Genomic DNA, 20,240 nt, shown 5'->3' with positions numbered 1-20,240 from the left:
CTAAGCATTTCCCAGAGACTGAAGATGAGCTAGGAGGAGCAGGGAGGAAGGAGCAGTATGGACACTCTTGCTGTGCATTTCCTCCAGAAAAGTAGCAAAAATGTGGTGGGACCCCACTGCTTAAATGCCTGATCAAAAGCCTGAAGCTCTTTGTTTCCACCACAAGAGAAAATACTTTTGTCGTAGCAGACCACTACACATGAATACAGGCTTTAGGGCCTTCTCCCAGGCTTCAGAAGAGATGCTGAGGAGGAAAATTGCTCTCTCTCGTGTGCACTCTCTCTCTTTTTAAAAAAATACAAGGAAATGTTGCTTCTTGCCAAAGGAAGAGGTTAGTCAGCTGAAAATTAAGCTCCCCAGGCTGCACCCTCACATGTTGCTGCTTGTGCAGCCCAAGTACCTGTGGTACCAGCCGCCAGAGGCTTCTGGAGGGAAGTGGTCTTTGGCCACCCCCTCCAGGGCTGCACCCCCTGGACCCCCTCCCACCCGTCCCGCAAGCACCCTCCCTGCCTCCCCCACCACAGCAAACTGGGCTCACATGTGGTTAGGCAGACAGCTAGTCCTCCTCATGGCTGGGAGGGCCCATGGGAAAGCCCATGTTGGTCTGGCCCAGAGTTTTCAGCTTCGTATGCTTCAACTGCTAGTGCAGTTCTTCAAGGCTGCTAAGTCCATCTGCCCAAAAGGGTCAACATGCCTAAAGAACAAGGCCTCTTGATCTGTCCTATAGTGTCCAGCTGTCTGTCAAAGATGTTAGGATCTGAAGAACTGGAGGTGAAAAGCCCACAAGTCAGTAGCCCATCTCATCTCAGCTGAATGCCCAGAGAATGAATGTTGTTCATGGAGCGGGAAGTGGTGCTCTATGTAGGTGTTACATGTTGCTTAGTCTTGCATTGGAGACCTAGATGACCATTCTCTTGTCAGTGAGTAAGTGGTAACCAATAAGTATGTCACCAGTAGAAAATATACACATGTAACATATGCTAAAGTCATTACCAGAACATTTGTGCTGTTGAAAGAAAACCCTGTCCCAAAGGTGTGCCAACACATCTGTCCCTGGCACATGAGACGTTAGCTCTGTGTGATGAGAGAAATGAATTTCATGAGAAGAAAATTTCTCTGACACAACTGGTTATGCATAGCTTGATAGCCGCATGGCTCCTGTTATGATGTCCATCAGAATTGACATCAACTTTGATGTCATAAAAAAACAGTTGTTGTGCAGAAAAAAATTTCCCTGCTTCAATATTTTTATTTAGAGTCACATTTTCCACACGGATAATAAAGCTGAGAAAGATTAAGAGCTGACATAAATGAATCAGTCCAAGGTAAGCAGAGACTTTCTTCAACCTGTTTGTCTATCATTAACTATATACAGTTGTTCTTTAGAGATAATGACTATTTGTCTAGATATATTAAATTAAAAAAAAAAAGTAAGCTTATTATAGTCCTGACTACTGAATTGTTCCTCTTAAAATCAGAAATACCTATTTCTGTGCCTCGTATGTCTATTTTGGGATAATCTAACAATACGCAGAACTGTTTAAGGTAAGCACACGTCCTTCAGAGATTAGCTCCAGTGATAGACCTGTTTGCATCAAAATGGATTAAGAGCTGAAGGATTAGCTCTGGAGCCATGGGCATCCATCACTGATTTTCATTCTGATGTCCTTTTACATGTAGTCTGTTTGTTCTTCTAAGAGCATTAGATAGCTTTATGTCTTTCATTCTTGCTGTTTTGGCTGTGGACCATATACACAATTCATTTGCCTCAGCTTTTCCTCCTGCTTGTCTGTCCAGGCCTTTAGCTGAATGTTAGCATCTGAGCAGGAGAACAGCTTCAAAACCATGTGAATTTGTTGATAAGATTGATGACATACTTTGAGACCAATTAGTGGAAAAGACTGATAATATATGCATTCATGAAAGACTGTTACTTGAACCTAACCTTACATATTAAAGGAGGGCTCTTATTCTAGAAAGCAAAATTGCATTGGTTATTAATAATGCAAGGATGGTTACTGAGGGAAATACTTAGCTCATATGAGTGATTCTTATTAGGAGAGACTGGAAAGCAGCATTCAAGTGGGATAAGTGCAGCTTAGTGCTTCTGCTTGACGCATTACCATTGCAAACAGAGATCTCCCAGATTTATATTTGTGTTTTCTTTTATTTGCCTGTGGCCACACCACTTAGGTCTGAGATCTCACCAGCTCTTATGAAGTAAGCAGGGTCCAACTAGGATAGAACTATGCTTCTGTTTTTTGTCAGTGGCAGCACTTACAGCTCTTACAGCAGCACTGACCCTATGGATTACTCTAATAACAATGAAACTGAGCTTCAGGTGATTTCAAATAAGAAAGGATTAATACTACTACTAACTACTACTACTACTACTACTACTACTACTACTACTACTACTACTACTACTAATAATAATAATAATAATAATAATAATAATAATAATAATAATCCCAAGACTGCTTTTTCGTGGCAGACATTAGCCTTTGATAGGCAGATAAGACTCTGCTAGTTAGTTGCTTTTGCAGAAAGGAGGAGATTATGTCCTTGTATCCCTCAGGGGCACAGAGCAGAAGATGCAACCCTGCAAGAGAAGGTGTGTATTTTTGCCCTCAGGGCTATGGGGTAAAAACTAAATGAGGGCCTCAAGAGATAGACCTCTGAATGAAGGCTAACAAAACAAATGGATAAATGTTTCAGACAGAAATCAAAGTAAGCAGCACAATAGCCAGTCATACCTGGGGTCCCTTTTTCTTTGCCAGCATTAAAAACACTTTTTCATTTTAGAGTCATTAAGATACTAGGACTGTACCTGAACTCCCTTTGTAAAGTCAAAGGTGTGGATATGTCTGCACATGTGTTCTAGTCAACAGTACGTTCTCCTTTAAAAACATGATCCACAGATGATTTTCAGTATATTTTTAAACAATCAGATTACTTAAACCAACACCAGTTATTCTATACTGTTCTGATTTAGATAAGTCTCAAATTCAAACCATGCTTGTCTAAAAGTTTTATCCTATACTTAGAAAATTAATGAGTTTTAACTTTGATTTAATCTGAACAGGAGTAAGCCCTAAATGCTGCCTGTGCTCACTGTAGCACTGTTAAATATGAAGGACACGTCAGATCAAAATGGGTGACGTGTACTAAATTACAAGTCAAAAAATCCAAACCCATAGTGCTCTGTCCCCAACTATTTTCTCTTGCCAGACTACAGGGAACAGATATTTTACCATAGTTGTGTGACAGTGAGTTTTCTGTAAGGTATTTTGAATGGAGGATGTGACACACAATTCCAAGGAAAAAAATTAACTTTGACTTGGCAGAGAGCGCTAAAATATCTTAGAACAAATATTCATCATGCTTATATAGAAAGATATAGGTAGGTCAAGTTCCACAGAAGTATTTATTTATCATCTCTTCTGTCCTTCCTACCTCTAAAACCAGATAAACTGACTGTTTCGTAATGTGCTATCATTTGAAAACTATTTGTTTGTAGTTTAATGGGACCAAAGTAAAATGTGCAGTATTAAATTCAGCTCTTAAAAATAAGGACGACAGGTGAGTTTAAGTGTATCTGAGGTTCAGAAGTATTTTTAGTTATACTTGCCTATAGTTTGTTTGGATTCTTTTAATGACCAATGAACTTTATTATCATGTTTGTGACACCTTAAAACTTTTCAAACAGCCAGTACCTTCTGCTTTCTGAAAACATGGCCCCCTCGAGCAGATAGAAGATAGAAATTTCAAAAAGTGAATGAAAATTCAGTTTGTATTTCCCATATCTCTCCCTTGCAATCAGATTCTCAGGATTAGTATTCTGAAAACCTTCTAACCAGTAACGAGCTACTCCATGAGGTTTATCATTCACAAAGCCAGACCATATGCTCCTCTGTAAAAGAAATATTTCCAGCTAGCTTCTAGAGGAATAGACAAACTGAAAAGGAAGGACAGGATAATGTCATCTGTAAAGACAAGTATCCCTTTAAGACTGTTATATACAGGCTTTATCAAAAAAGGTTTTTTAGGTCATTTTTAGTGGTACAGAGATGTGCTGCCACAAAATTTCATCTCACTTTTGCTGGTGTAATACAGAAATAATACCACTGAAATCATTAAGGTTACTCTACTTTTATAGATAGAAAATTCTGCCTGGTCACAGAAATGTTTCTTTCTTTTTGCTCTGTGTACAGTCTGACAGACAATAATGGTAATAAGCCCCTTGCTTTTCCAGATGATAGGATTAAAAAGTAAGAAAAAAAATATATTAACATTAAAATACTAAGCAACAGTTAAGGATTCAGTTTGTCTTCATCTTTATGATAACGAAAAGTCCAGAATGAAGTGCTCTGAGGGTGACTGACAGAGTAGACTAGAACTTGCCAAAATTTTAGGGGAAAAATTTCCCATTTTAATAACATCTCAATATATATAACTCAAATTCCAATAGCTAGCTTCAAGGTTGCTTTGAGTTTTATTACATGAATAAGTTACCACAAGGTAAACAAGGGTGATAACTTACTTTTTGACAGTGAAAATGGCTGATTTGTATATCATTATTGCATTTATATATTGCATATCATTACACAATGTGACTTACCTCTTTCACTGTAGAATGAATACTTTATATTTACTAAATAATGCAAGTGTGCACCCTGGCAATTAACATGCAGTAATAGATGCACTTTAAGTTCATACCATTGTTTCTTCTTTAGTAACTTTCTCATGGGACTGTACTTTGCACTGCAACCTCTTCACTAATTTACTGTCCCTTCTTCAGCAAGGTGTCCTCTCATAGAAGCACATGAAGGAATAAATGTTTCTGATTCCTTTCCTCTTCCTTTCTCCTTCCCCCCAAGGTTAATTTGTAATATTTTTTTGTTCTTTCCTATATTTACATAATTTTCCACATCATTATTTGTAAATGTTAATACTATGTATTTTTTCTTCAAAACATCAGTGCGGACATTATATGACCTAAGAGATGCAATAGTCCTTGGCTTTGTTTTTGTAAATATAGATTTCAACTGTCCTGGTTTCTGGGGCTTATGTTATCCAAGTTCTAATCCGTTCAAACTCCTCCATGTTACTGCTCTTGATCTCCTTCAGGTTGTTACTAACGATATAACTGCATAATATTTTTCAGATGCACGTGCCTCATATACCTATCCTTTAGGCTGGAAATACTATAGAGCACTGTAAGCCTAGTGCTATGCCCAGTTTGCTATATCCCACTGTTCAGAAGAGCATTTGAGATCGAGTGCAGAACTGCAGTAACCACAGCTACCCAACATCCAACCCACAGCTGGTTAGCTTAGACTGTAAGCCAGACTTGTTCAGACTTATCCCAACAGGATTAAGATGAGGCTCTTCTTTTGGTTTGGGTGTCAATTCACTAAGGATATTTTGATTCCATTTTACTTTTGAATCAGTTCTCTAGCCCAACTCTAATCCAATTTCCATTCACATTATTGAATATAAATCCAAGCTTGACTGTCCTCTAGCTCACCTCACAAACCTGCAAACCCATAAAGGGCCATTCAGTGAGCTAAGTTAGGGTTCAGGCTTATATGTGATAAGTACGTATCTTTTGGAAATTGATGGAAGTAAAAGGTCATTGGAACCAAAGGAATTTCTCTTTCCTCCACACCAGCTTCCTGTATCAGTTGAGTGGCAGTACTGTCTACTGATTCCAGGGTCTTGCCTCCCCAGGCAAGGTGGGGAGAAATGGCTCTTGAGACCCAAATACAGTTGCCTCTCTCCCCATGTTTCTTCTCAGTATCATCCTAGTAATATCTGCACTTAATACTGCTCAGCTGCGAGGAAGAGTAGGAACTGAATAAAGGAAAGCTTCATTTACCTCTAGAGTTCTCCATCTCTCTCCATTGTGGAAGAAATTCCCCAGTGCTAACTGGATAGCAGCACCTAATAGTTGTTTCAGTCCTGCTGGCCTCCCAGAAAGAAAAAAAGAGAACTACTCAAGCAAGCTCCCATGTCACCTTAGTGGGGTCATGGAAATTACTATTCCCACTTACCTCACCCTCTCTTGTCTTCTCCCCTGCAGCCAATGCCAGACTAGACATAGCAGTGAGCATTCAGCGGACTGGCTGTGCCTGAGCTTAAGCCCTGGCTTAAAATACAGTGTAAAAATCATTGGCCAGGAGACACACAGGACATTAAAATCACCTTCACGCTCATCATCTGGAGTCATTCTCTGGGTATCTAATTAAAAATCCATTTCCTAGGCTCTGAGGAATACCAACCTGTTTGATTTTCAGAGGTGAAAATATCAAAAGTTAAATAAATAGTAGATAAATAATCAGGTCACAATTCTTCATACAATATTCCTCCTGACACAGAAAAAGTATGCAATTTATATTTGTCAAGAGGCAGGAAACTGTGGAAAAAGAACTGAAACTGAAATACCTCCTCCCAGACATTGTTCTCATACAAACTGTCTGCAGCAGAGGAAGACACACTGGAGGAGGCTCAGTCTGCTATTGAGATGCAAAGTGATTAAGTCAAAGTATTCCTCATTTACTTACTGCACAACTTGCCTACTGGCTCTATGATTTTTATTTAGGCTATTTCTTTGTGTTGATTTGTATATCTTCCAAAAACAACTGACATCTGAATTTTCACAATGTTACCTTGAATTACCTCTATGAATTAAAACTATTTTGCTTTAATATATTCTATCTTTCAATGTCCTGGTTTTTTCCCCCCTTCCCAAAATTTATCCTATTCATGTAAGACTCAGATAGTTTTAACTGTCTTCAAATGATTCTAAATACAGAGCTTGAGTTTTAAGACACTCCCAAACCCATGATGAAGGGGAGATGAGAGAACATCTTTCCAAGTACAATAGATGTTTTCTCTGTTTCAGTCATATAGAGGAAGAAGCAGAGTACATGGAACTGCCAATTTAAAGAGGTGAGAGGTGAGGAGGTACATGTGAAGGGGGACTACTCACACTATGTCTACATTAGCAAGTCGTGTGGACATGTAGAGTGGAAGAGTTTGAGTTGAGAGCGCAGTATCCGCATTGTACACAATGCAGGGTTTATAGCTCATGATGTAAGCAGAGCAGCATAGCTCTGATGTTTCCGTACTCATTTCTGCAAGTCTTCTTCATTCCACTCATTGTTTATGAGGTATAACTGCTAGAAAGGCCTGCCTAGGCGTGCTGTGCAAAAGATGCTGAGGGAAGCTTCTTCATTATCAGATGAGGTGTTTCCAACATCCTTTCTGCAGCGTCCCGTGCTTAGAATAAATTAATCAGTGTGAAATTTTGGAATAAAAAGACCCTTTGTTTTGTTGTTCTGAGCAGAAGTTTTGGGAGGACCAAAACCTGATGAACTGCATGGGTTTGCAGGCCAGTTTCTATACCCAAAATAATACAAGAAAGAGTAAGATCTAGTGAAATAGACCTGAAAACATCTTCTATTAATAATGCAGACATTTGAATCATCTTCAGAAACTATTACTTTGATGATCGGAGTCCATACATTTTAAACTTTAAAGAAATTTTAAAACACATCCAATCTTTTTTGCTATTTTTTACTAGCCGTAGTAAGCATTTACAAGCCTGTGCTTTATGACATACTGTTAGCACTTTCATCACATAATTTCTTAATCAACACCTGTTTGGAGAGATTCTGACGCTTGCTTTTGGTTTGCCTCAGCAACCTTATTGGTTTATAGAACAATAAGAAAATAGCACCATAATCAAAATAATACAAAAAGTAACATATGCATTTGCAGCATCTGATGTGTATTATGCTTTTGTGAGCAAAACCAAATCTCCTACAATATCATCTTGAATAGAAGAAAGGAAGCAAAAGGATGATCAATCAAGGCTTGATTCAGAAAGGCATGTGTTAACCAGATTTTTTCAGCCTAAATGCAGTCATGAAATTGAGCACGGAGCTGGGAAAAAAAAAAAAAAAAAAAAAAAAGAGAAAAGAGGTTGTTATAAACATAATAAATTTCCAGAAACTATTTGACAGCATCCCTATGAATCATTCTGGAACATATTTAAATCTTGGGTATGCCAAAAAAATTAATATCAATGTGTCTTCATATGAGGCTCAGCCTAAGGTAGAATCAAGGTAAGCACATGTTAAAAGGTTTAATATAGACTCTGTCAAATAAGAAAGTGTTCTTCCGCATTTTCTGTTGGCATTGTCATTCATTCATTATGAAAAAAAGATACGGTTTTCTGTAACACACACACTGCCTAGTTCAACAACAGTACATTACGAGACTTGGATTTTGCTGACAATGTAGTTTTTCTAGGGGACAGCTCAGTTAGCATGCAAGCGAAGATTGAAGGACTACTCAGCATCAAAAAGATTGAGTTAAAAAACAATTATGAAAAACACCTAGCAAGAATTTCAGCAGTTCCAAATCAAGTATTATCTTAAAAGGCAAAGGAACAAAAGAAGTAATTCAGTTTGCGTATCTGCTCTGGGCAGCAACCCAAGAAAATGAGCATGGTTGTACTGGGTCTGTGTAGCCCAGTATCCTGTTTCGGATGGTTGCCAAGTGGGGGTGGAGGTACTAGGCTCAAAGCTGTAAGTTTTTCTGCAGCATATTTTCTGACTTTCTTGTGGAGACTTGGGTTCATGTCCTACTCTTGACATCAGAACTTAACAGATGTAATCCCTCCAACTGGTGGCAGTTCTTCAGGTACACACCAAGGGCAGTGATCAAAAGCAGATGTCTGGGGAAGAGTACAAAAGCATATGATGATACTTTTCCAAATACTGTCCCAGTAGCCATCAATTTGCCGAAGTATCTGGGAGACAACATGAGTGGAGAGATTGTCACAGTCACCTTGTGTAAGCAGCAAGGCTAGGGGCTCACCTCAGGTGTCTGTAGGCAAATGCACACGGGATGGGAGCAAACAAGAAGAATCGGCAGTCATGCAGTTGTAGACCTGTGACCTCATTGGGATTATAGAGACGTGGTGGGATAGCTCACAGAACAGGAGTGCTGAGCGAAAGGGATACAGGCTTTTCTGGAAAGACAAGCTGAGAAGGCAAGGAGGAGAGGTTGCACTCTATGCAAAGGAGTGGCTAGTGTGCATGGAGCTTTGCCTTGGAATAGATGAAGGGTCAGCTGAGACCTTATGGCTAAGAACCAGAGGACAGACCATCACAGGTGATATTGTGATAAACACGTGCTACAGACTGTCTGATCGAGAAGAGGAAATAGATGAAGCTTTCTTTAGACATCCAGAAGCCTCATGATTTCACATCTAGGTACTCAACCACCCTAATACCTGCTGGAAGGACAACAGGGCTGAGGCAAACAATCAAGGATATTTGGATATTTCTGGAACACATCAATGATAATTTCTTGACACAGGTTATAATGGAGCTGCTTAGAGAAGGTGGTCTCCTGGACCTCATACTCACTATCAAGTCACTGATGTAAAGATGAACTGTCTCATCTGCAATGACCATAAGATCATGAAGTTAAAAATCCTGAGAGGAGATAGACAAATAGTAGCATCACAACCCTGGACTTCAGAAGAGCAAGTTTTGGGTTATTCATAGATCTCACTAGAGTCCCATAGAAGACTACCCTAGAGTGCAAAGGGGTCCAAAACAACTGGATGATCTCATCGTAGGACTTCCTCAAAATGCAAGAAAGATCCATTCCAATGAGCAGAATGTTGACCAAGTGTGGCAGAAAGTAGCTTGGGTGATTAGAGAACTCCTGACTAAGATCGAATGCAAAAAGAAAATACAAAGAAGGAAGGCTACCCAGGAAGATTATAGAGACATTTATTGAGTACAGAGGAAGGAATTAGGAAAGCTAAAGCTCAGCTGGAGTTGAAACTAGTGAGGGATGTAAGGGGCAAGAGGAAGGACTTCCACAACTACACTGGCAGCAAAACTAAGACAGAAGAAAATGTGGGCCTGGTATTTAGTGGTAGAGGAGCCCTAGTGATAAAGGATAAGGAAGAGGCTGAAATATTGTAAGTTTTTTTGCTTTTGTTTTCACTGGTTATGTCTGCCCTCTGACTGCCCAGTTCCCACTGCTACTAACTGAGTCAGTGGGAATGTAGAGGGAAGTACAGTTAGGGAGCAATTAAGCCAATCAAGCACATATAAGTCCACGGGAGAAGCAGGTGCATTTAAGGTTATTGAGAAAAGGCAATCATAACCATCTTTAAGGAGGGAAAGAAGTATGGGGAAGTACAGAACAGCCATCCTCACCTCAGTCCCTGGGAAGGTCAAGGAGGAAATCCTCTTGAGAGGTATTTCCAGCCACAAGAAGGAGAAGGCGGTGACTGGAACAGCCAGAATGTATTTACCAAGGGCAAGTCATGTCTGACCAACTGATTTTTTGTGAGACTGCTTGTGTGGGCAATAAGGCAGCGGTAAATGTTGTACACTTTGACTTTAGCAGGTATTTGACATGGTCTCCCATAGTATCCTCATAGGCAAATGAGTAAGATATGGACTCAATAAGTGCGTGATAAGGCGGGTAAAAATTTGGCTGAACCATGGGGCTTGAAGCTCAGTGATTAGCAGTAAGAAGTCTCAACAGACAGCCAGTTACTGGTAATTATTCCTCAGGGGTCAATACCAGCAGCAAGACCATTCAACATCTTTGTTAACAATCTGAATGATAGACTAGATTGCACTATGAGCAAGTTTGCAGATGATAGCAAACTAGGAATAGTAAGATGCCTGCCTACTGTGTATTTTTATAGCTAGATAAGCTAGAAAAATGGTCTGAGAGGAACCTCATGAAGTTCAATAAAGGCAAAGGCAAAGTCCTGCACCAAGAAAGAATAACCCCACACAGCAATAAAGGCTGGGGACCAGCCTGATTAACAGCTGGAGACCAGCTCACCTACAAGATAGCTCAGGCAAGGACTCTTTTTGGAGGTGCACACTGGAAGGAAAAGAGGCAACAAACACATCATGAAATCTGGGAAATTTTCACTCAATACAGGGGAAAGCACTTTTACTATGAATGTGATCAGACACTGGAGCAGGTGCCCAGAGCAACTGTGGAATTTCTACCTTGGAAGCATGCAAGGCCCATCTGGACACAGTCCTGGACAACCTTCTCTACCTAGGCCTGCTCTGAGCAAGGGGTTGGACTAGAAGGTGGTTCCTTCCAACCTGTGTGATTCTGTATTTCTAATTTGCAGCTTAGGGACACCCTGAGCCCAAGACAGTTTTAATGTAAACAGTAATTCTCACTGTTTCACAGCTCTGCGGCTTAACTACATGTTTTGTGAAGGATCAATTTTTCTTCCTTGGTTTGAGTCTGGCACCTTCTTTTGTTGCCTTCTAATTCTTATATCAGAACAGACACTGAGTAATTAACAATTTCCTACCTTCTCTGTGCCACTCAGGATTTTATCAGACTCTGATGTTTCCTCTTCAAACATCTCTTTCAGGATGAAGAATGATAACCTACCTGTTTGATGCTTGTACAGAAGGTGTTCCTATGTTCTTTTAGCTCTTTTCTAAACCTTTTCCAGTTTTACTCTCCCCTTTTTGGGGCAAGGGGTATTGAAAGAAGAGGTCAGCAGATCCTCACACAGTAACCTAGAAACAGCTTCAACATGGAGGCATACGATGTTCTTTATTGTATTCTCTAGAATCTCCCTAACAATTCATAATTTTTTATTTACTCTTTTGGCTCTTATTAAGCATTGAGCTAACATACCCATGCAAACCAAGAAAGCATCCAAATGGATGTTTTACAATGTTATCATCTATATTCACAAGCTTAAACAAGATTTGGTTATCAAGAACCTAGAGCTTAAGGAACTATCTATCAATTTCCAATTGAAAATTGATTCTGCCACAATATGAGTATGTGAAAGCTAGAAAGCCGAAACGGGTAAAAACAAATGTCTAAGCCCCTTCAAAATCAAATGCCTGATTAAAGTACTAGGTATTACATGTCCACATTCATCAGAAAGTTTAGCAGACCCATCTTTCCAAAGTTATCCAGAAAAGAACATAGAAATATTTGGGGCACATGTTAAAACTGAGGCCAAATCATGTGCCATAGCATACTTGTCACTAAGCAGCTGGAGGTATACATGACTCTAAATGAAAAAAATCCTGCAAATATTACTCAGTAAGGGAAAAAATATGGGTCTAAACAATGCTGAGTACATATGAAGATCAACCTGGAATACTTGATGGCTGTTTTGTGAACCTTCAGTAATTTCTAATTTTGCAGAAAGGATTCAAATTCTGGCTGATGACACTGCATGTATTACTGTGATAGGAAGGTAACATAAATAGCAGCCAGTGACACTACCTTTCTTTACATTTTCTCATTATCGGATCCTATACCAATGTCAAGGTTTTATCACCTAAGACTCCATTCTTGCAAACGGCCATTTGCAAATAGTGTTCTGCTGTACCTAATACGTTAAGTTCCAACTCCATCAAGGAAATGTAACAAATGCAACAGAGAGAATGTGGTTTAAGGTTCATAACAATAATGTCACCTGGTTACTCTTGAAGCATTTAGAGAACTAGATAACTCAGTTAACAGCTGTGAGTTTGGGTTTGTTTGTTGGTTATTTTTTTTTTTTTAATATTGACTCAATTTCTGTGGTTTTCATGGAAGAGGCAAATCTTAAAATAGGCATTTGAATGAGCAAAATCAGCCACTGTGGTTTCTCCAGCTATAACAAATTGTTCATGGTTGTCAAGTAATGCATTAGATGTCCTTCCTTGATTTGCCATAAAGCAAATCAATGCCAATCAGAGCTCATAGTTGAAGTGTTTCAAACACAATTGGCTGCTTATTTTTATAAAAAAGAACAAGAGAGCTAAGAGGAAAAAAATGTTATCTGCCTCCTTCATAACTGCATCCATTATTAAGACACAGGCTACCTTCTGTCCTCCAAAAAAAAAATTGGATCTGATTACTTATTTTAATATAAATACAAACTATTTGCATTGGGTTTGCCTTCATAGTGCCTAGGCAGTGCCCAGTTTCCCAGTAGGATGGCAGGTACATTCCACATAAAGTTCCCTCCTGCTGTGCTATTCTGTTCCTTTAGTAGGAGGTAACAGTAGAATTAGCAAAAATGCAGAATCCCTGCCCCATATTAGGAAACCAACCTCTTACATTCCAGCAAAGCCAGAAGGAGTATCACATAGAGTTATCTGCAGGTTCACACCCACACTCCAAAGGAAATCAAATGTTTGACCTATCAGTATCCAGAAGGTACTTTAAAATTCTGTGGTCCATAGGTAAGTTGGTAGAAACAAGACTGGCAGAAGAGTCTGTTCTCACAATTTTTAAAAGTCACTACATTTATTAATCCAAAATGAACGTGACTTGTAGAATGTATATGTTGTTTTAAAAAATTAACTTTTTTTAGGGATTACAAATTTTGCTGACAATGATAATGCGATGACATCATATATTGAGATTTCTACAGGGAATTTAACTTAGTCTTGCATAGCACTCTCATTGAAGTACTATATGCTCTAAACAAAAAATCAAAGAAGCTTACATTAAGTAGATTAAAAACATGGTGAAAGTACATGGTCATAAATGGTGAGCTGTCATCCTAGTGTGGAAGTTACCTGTGTATTCATCATGGAGCTATGCAGAGCCTCAAGATGGTCAATATTTTTTATAAAGATCTGAAGAAAGTATGAAATCTTTCTCATATGTGTCTCAGAAGACATGACCTGTTGCAGCATGCCAGCTTCTTGGCCAGACCCATTATCTGCTTCCTCTGTTCATGCTGCATGGTGTCTTCAGTGGAAAGTTCTATGAACAGTCTGACTTCCTGTACTGCAAACATAGTTTCTCCCTTTCAGTTCTGCTGTCTTCAGATGGAACAACTCTACTTCCCCAGTTCAGCAGACTTCCACTACCATATTTTAGATGTCTTCCTTCTACCTGTAGCTTGCTTCTTAAGCCTTTTTTCAATTCTGTTTTTACTTGTTTCTCTGTGATGGAAGTCACTGGTTTAATCCAAGAGAAAACTGACAAACTATGAGGTATTCTTGCCCTTATTTTTGATGGTCTGTCATTCCTCTAGTTCAACTACATCATCTTCATACTTAATTTCTAATCCGCTGACCTCTGACCCTATTAGTAACTCCTTGCAGATCAAGGTGCATTTTTATCCATTCATACTGCCCCCCTGTTTTTCTCATCACTTCTCCATCTTCTTAACCTTTCCTTTCACAGTAAAGACTTATGTTTTATTTTCTCCCATTTCAAAAACACCCAGTCTTTCCCTGTTTCCACTCTCTAAGTTCACACTGCAATTGATGTCAGGAGTCTCATGCCCCAATTCCATCCTCCTTTCAGTTCAGCTGAGCTGTCGGAACCTTTTTGTTCACCTTTTCATTCGATTGAAGCTACAGTCAGTATTGCTATATTGACCTACATCTGATTAAGGCTCAAAATCAGTATCCTCATTTGTCTCTTGCCCTTATCACAATAGCAATACTCTGCTTTTGAATTCTTTTCCTTCCTTAGATTCCGTGACTTCAGCAACTTTGTGCTTTCTGGGTTCTCTTACCAATCACTCTGTTAGTCTGCACTTTCAAGGATCTTCTGCCTTCATAGATGATTGCATGGAGTTCTGACTTTGGCTTCTTTCTCTTCTCTTCATCTTCCTGTGTCTTAGTAGTCTCATTCACAAGCACAAGTTTAAGTTTAACTACCCATCTCCATGCAGAGATACAAATTTATACCCCTACTTCAACCATAACACCTTGGCTTGTCTCTCAACTTTAGCGTCTTCTGATAGCTATCAGCTCAAATGCAGTATGACTAAAGCATGTCACACACTCCTGTGTTCCCTAGTCAGTCCTTGCAACTTCCCTCCTTTGGAACTGCTGTGAATAATGTGATCACCAGGCTTGTCAGAGAGGCAGGTGATGCAGGCAGCTTTTTCAGTCCAAAAATCAGATAAAGTTTCCATCTTGCATATAATTTCTGGACCCTGTAGATAGCTATAAAGCTATAACTCTTTTCCAAATTCTCATAATCTTTACCTTAAGACATTACAATGTTTTTCTGCTGCTCTTAACAGAAAAAAATATTCATACTACTTTTGTAAAGACCATTTTTCCAGGCTTCCTTTCTTTTTGACTCTCTCCATTGGCTCCTTCTTTGCTATCACATCAAGAATAAGCTCATTTATTGTAAAGAATGCCTTGCAGGCACATTCCCACTTTTCAAGCCATTTAATTCATTCTCAGTATGCCAGTTTCTGTCTGCAAACAACCAATTATTCCAACCTTTTCTTCTGTATCTGCTAAATAAAATCACCTACATGACTTTCCTTGAGTTTTCTTTTATTGCTTCATGGGTTTGAAAGGATATCCCTGCAAATGACCACCACACCTGTCCTAGTAGATGTGCTAGGTAGAGGGAGATCACTCAGCAATTACTGTCATGGGCAAAACCTACTTAACTTAGGGAAATTAGTTTAATTTATTGCCAATCAAAAGTCCAAGTGGGATAATTAGAATAAAACCAAATCTTAAAATACCTTTCCCCCATCTGTCCCTTCTTCCCAGGCTCAACTTTACTCCCAATTTTCTCTGCCTCCTCCTCCCAGCTGGTGCAGGGGAACAGGGAATGGGGGTTGCGGTCAGTTCATCACAGGTTGTCTCTGCCACCCCTTCTCCTCTGGGGCAGGACTCCTCACACTCTTCCCCTGCTCCAATGTGGGGTCCCTGCCATAGGACACAGTCCTCTACGAACTTCTCCAGCGTGAGTCCTTCGCACAGGCTGCAGTTCTTCACGAACTGCTCCAGCGTGGATCCCTTTTGTGGGGTACAGTCCTTCAGGAACAAACTGCTCCAGCGTGGGCTTCCCACAAGGTCCCAAGTCCTCCCAGCAAACCTGCTCCAGCGTGGGCTCCTCTCCACAGGGTCACAGGTCCTGCCAGGAGCCCCCTCCAGCATGGGCTTCCCACGGGGTCACAGCTCCTTTGGGCACATCCACCTGCTCTGGCGTGGGGTCTTCCCTGGGCTGCAGGCGGACACCTGCCCGTGGACCTCCCTGGGCTGCAGGGCACAGCCTGCTCACCATGGTCTTCACCAGGGGCTGCAGGGGAATCTCTGCTCCGGTGCCTGGAGCACCTCCTCCCCCTCCTTCTCTGACCTTGGGGTCTGCAGAGTTGTTTCTCTCACGTATTCTCACTCCTCTCTCTGGCTGCAATTGCTGTTGCATAGCAATTTTTTCCCCTTCTTAAATACGTTATCCCAGAGGCGCTCCCACCGTCACTGATGGACTTGGCCTTGGCCAGCGGTGGGTCTGGCTGGGAGCCAGTTGGCACAGGCTCCACCAGACACTGGGGAAGCTTCTGGCAGCTCCTCACAGAAGCCACCCTTGTAGGTCTCCCTGCTAGCCAAACCTTGCCACGTAAACCCAATACACTTCTATTCTGGCCAATGTTGTTTTTATCTAAGTAATATTTATAGCACAGGAATTAGTCCTGATGTTTTCATACATACTGTCCAGATTTTAAGATAATGTAGGAAAAATTCTGGTTGCTGGTGAAAGATGGACTAAAGTTGCTTCTTTGTTATTATTAAGTACTTTTATTTTTACTGATACTTCAAGAAAGTTCTCCTAATGGATTCACTTTCAATGTGAATTACTTTGAATATATTTAAAAATCATTATGACCAGTTTCCTTCTTGCATTTCTTTCTTTATAAGCAATCTCATACACACTCCTCTCAAATAGCTCGGCATCACCAAAATGAACCAAATTCAGCCTCATTGCAACTTCTTTGGCACGCTAAGTCTAAGATAAAATGATATGGAGTAAAATAATGTTAAATCTGCCTTTACTGGCCAATGCTTCCATGTCTGTCTGTGTAAACACAACAAAATCTGTTCACTCACATACTCTGTTTTATGACTCACTATTATCAGCCAGTCTTTGATAGGCTCATTGTCAGTAACTGACAGTCCTTTTGAGGTGTGTGGAGAGGTTATAGAAAAAATGAAAGATGTGTAATGTAGAAACATCTACTCAGAAGCTGAATAGAGCAAACAGCTTGGTAGATGTTTCGCCATTCAGAAATCTTGCCCTTCTATAGGTCAGCATCTCATCTGATGCAGGTTCTGTGCTCCAGAACGTCCACCTGCCTTCAGTGTTGAGTGATTGATTTAGCTTGTCAGGGGCTAACAAGACTTAATGTTTCTCCCATTGCCTTAACACCCATCAGCTTCTCTCAAAATCACACCTTTAATAATAAAGCCCTAATGCTTCAACAAGGTTTATGATCAATCTCACCTAATTCTACAATATAAGCTTTTATGTCTGAGCTAGTCATATTGGGCTCACTCTAGTCAAAAAAGAAAGAGAATGTATAGGGAATAATTCATCTGACCTATTTTAGATATCTACTTTATGCTTAAGTAAATCATGTCTAGGAGTGTCATTTTCTCTCACACTGATTATAAAAGAAGTCTAGACAAAAAGCTCAAAGATAGACACTATTGACATCTATTTCTCGTCAGACAAATCCTGCCTCTGGTTCCATTTGTACTTTTACAGAGACATCAGTGATAAAACTCAAATGTCTTATTCTAATGTATTAGGTCCAAGTACAATTTATTGGTATGGTGGATCCTTTACATATTCCTATTCTGCAATGTTTTATATATATAAAATTATGGAATAATAATGCATCCCTTGGTAGGGTGCCTAAGCCAAAGTTTAAGCATCTCTGTGTCACCATTTTTTGAGATGTGTGGATCAGCTGTGTTTGATAGTTTTCAGATGTACAGAATGTTTAAGAAAAATAGATATTTCTGCTAACATTCACAGAGATCTGAAATGGTCTGTTCTATATATTTTGCACATGCATGTGCACAGTTAATATTCTTCAAGCACATCTCTTGAAGGTAAAACTGGAATCATGTCCATCATCTGAAGCTCATTTTAAAGTATTCAAGATTAAATGGAGAGAATCGAGAATATTAAGGACTAAACCAAACAGATAACGATTTTGGTTATTTTTCTTGCAAAACACTTCTGTGAAAGCAGTAAGGTTTCTGGCTATGGATACTTTTATGCTATTTTTATTTTTTAAAGTTACAAGCATGAACACAGCTGGAATAATATGCTCGTGTGACATCCACAAAAGGATTAGAAGAGAAAGCGTTAAGAAGCAATAGATGCTGTCTTTCTGATCTCTGTAAGGGTGGGATTCAGTTCACTAATATTAATCATATAAAAGCTATACTATACCTGTCTAAGTGAGTTGTCAAGGCTCCCTGTCTAGTCAACAGAGAGAGACTGGCACTTCCAAACAATGGTTAATTGAAATGTAGAATAAATGTTTGAAGGGCATCAGCTGAGTCCTTTCTGAAGTTCCTAACTCTATCCCTCAATTGTAAGAGGGACCTATATGACTAGCTCAGAGTAAATAACTAACTTTTGGATGCCTAGAGTGAGAAGAAATTAAGCCAGATCAAATTTTATCTTACTCATGTAGTAACTGTTACCTGTAATGGCTACTAGCCCTTGGCCAAGGATAAATATGAGGAAAATATTTTGTCAGTATTTCAGCCATCTGGATGTTAGGGAAATATTCATAGACTTGTCAATTCACCATGCTTGTTGTAGAAAATGTAAACAAAATTTAAGCCAGCAACCTATAAAGTATCTTGAGTTATTTTGTATGAGGCAGAACATGGAGGGTATAATCACTGTGTATGAATCTTAAATCCTATTTTCAGAAGAAAAAACTGCAGGAATTTTTGAAACATTCCCTGCTATCTTTAGCTAGAGTTCTTTTATCTAAAATATTAGGGAACAATGAGAGAAATGCTTGTGATCCATTTAGTGCATTTTTAATAAGTAATTTTCCCTTGGCTTGTTAGGGCCTTCTCAAAGGAGTCTTACTCTATGAGAGTGCCAGTTTAGTTGCAACATGGTATTAAAGGATATTAAATGTCTGATAAGGAAGGTTCCTCAAAACACACCTACCTCTGATCCAGTGCACTGTTAGAACAGTGATCTAATAGTCAGATCAGAGGGATGGAAGAACTATTTGCAGCTCTGGCGTTGGCTGTCTATGACTTTGCATAAGTCACAATTCTGCACAGTCAGAGAAAATGACTAAGCCAAGGGGGAGGGGAGAAGGCTCCTATCCATTTTCAAAAGCACAGTCTCTGCTCCCTCTGGAAAGTAAAAAGACTGAGAATAGAATTCAACCCCCACAATGAATCTAGCTCTCAGGAAAATTGTATTCCCCCTAATTAAAGACTGAAACAGTACAAACACATTTTACCTACCAGCACTACTGAAACGGCACACCCATGATCCACTAGCTTTTTTTACCACTGTATTTCAGTTCATCTCTATAATTGTTTGTGATGTCATTGGTTTAGCTTTTATAACTGGCATTAGGAATCAACATGTTCCAGTGGATGGTTTGTAATTCTCCAAAGGAGGTACAGAAGATTTTATTATGTGCAAGATAATTCCATATTTGGTTACTGAAAAATAATTTGTTTCAACAGTGAGCTTTACTGCTGACTACAGGGCTGATTCTCTAGGGAGGATTCTTACACCTGTGCAAAATCCCATTGAAGTTAAAGGGGCTTCATGTGTTATCACTAATAAACCCACCAGATGAGCTTACAAAAGCAGAGCTTTAAAGCAGTCATTTTAAAGCTCTGTGACCTGGAGCAGGCTGCCAAACAAGTAGATCATAAGAAACAAACTCTGTTTAATCAATGAAGTCTGCTTACTGCCAAGTTCTCACCCTGCTTCTCTCCCTTTCCCCCTTCAGTGAATAGAATAGACAACTACCAAGAATAGCCTCCCAATAAATTTCTAGACTCAGTCCCTACTGGACAGGTTAACAACCACCTAAACTGGTTGGTATCCAAGAGCCATGTGGACTGATGGGTAGGATCTCCCCCAGAGTTAGCACTTTTATTTGCATGTTTCTTTACCCTTCCTTCCCAATTCTGAATTTCTTTCTGAAGAAGAGAGAGAAGGAGAAATGAATAGCAATTTTTGCTTAGCTGAACCAGGTGCCAAAGGCGCTACATAACTGGGTCACTTACATTGACAAGTCAGAAGACTTCTACCCCCATTTTAAACTTAATTTTTCATTGTAAAATGAAATCAGGAAATTGCTATTGCAGTCAAATGAAGATTACTGTAATTTCCTCATTCACTTATAGAAAAAGTATTTTATTTGACCAGAAATT

Source organism: Tyto alba, unplaced genomic scaffold (assembly GCF_018691265.1).
Source record: "Tyto alba isolate M040663 unplaced genomic scaffold, T.alba_DEE_v4.0 Super-Scaffold_48, whole genome shotgun sequence".
NCBI classification, from domain to species: domain Eukaryota; kingdom Metazoa; phylum Chordata; class Aves; order Strigiformes; family Tytonidae; genus Tyto; species Tyto alba.
The sequence above is the reverse complement of the archived record's forward strand: the minus strand, read 5'-3'. Positions refer to the sequence as shown.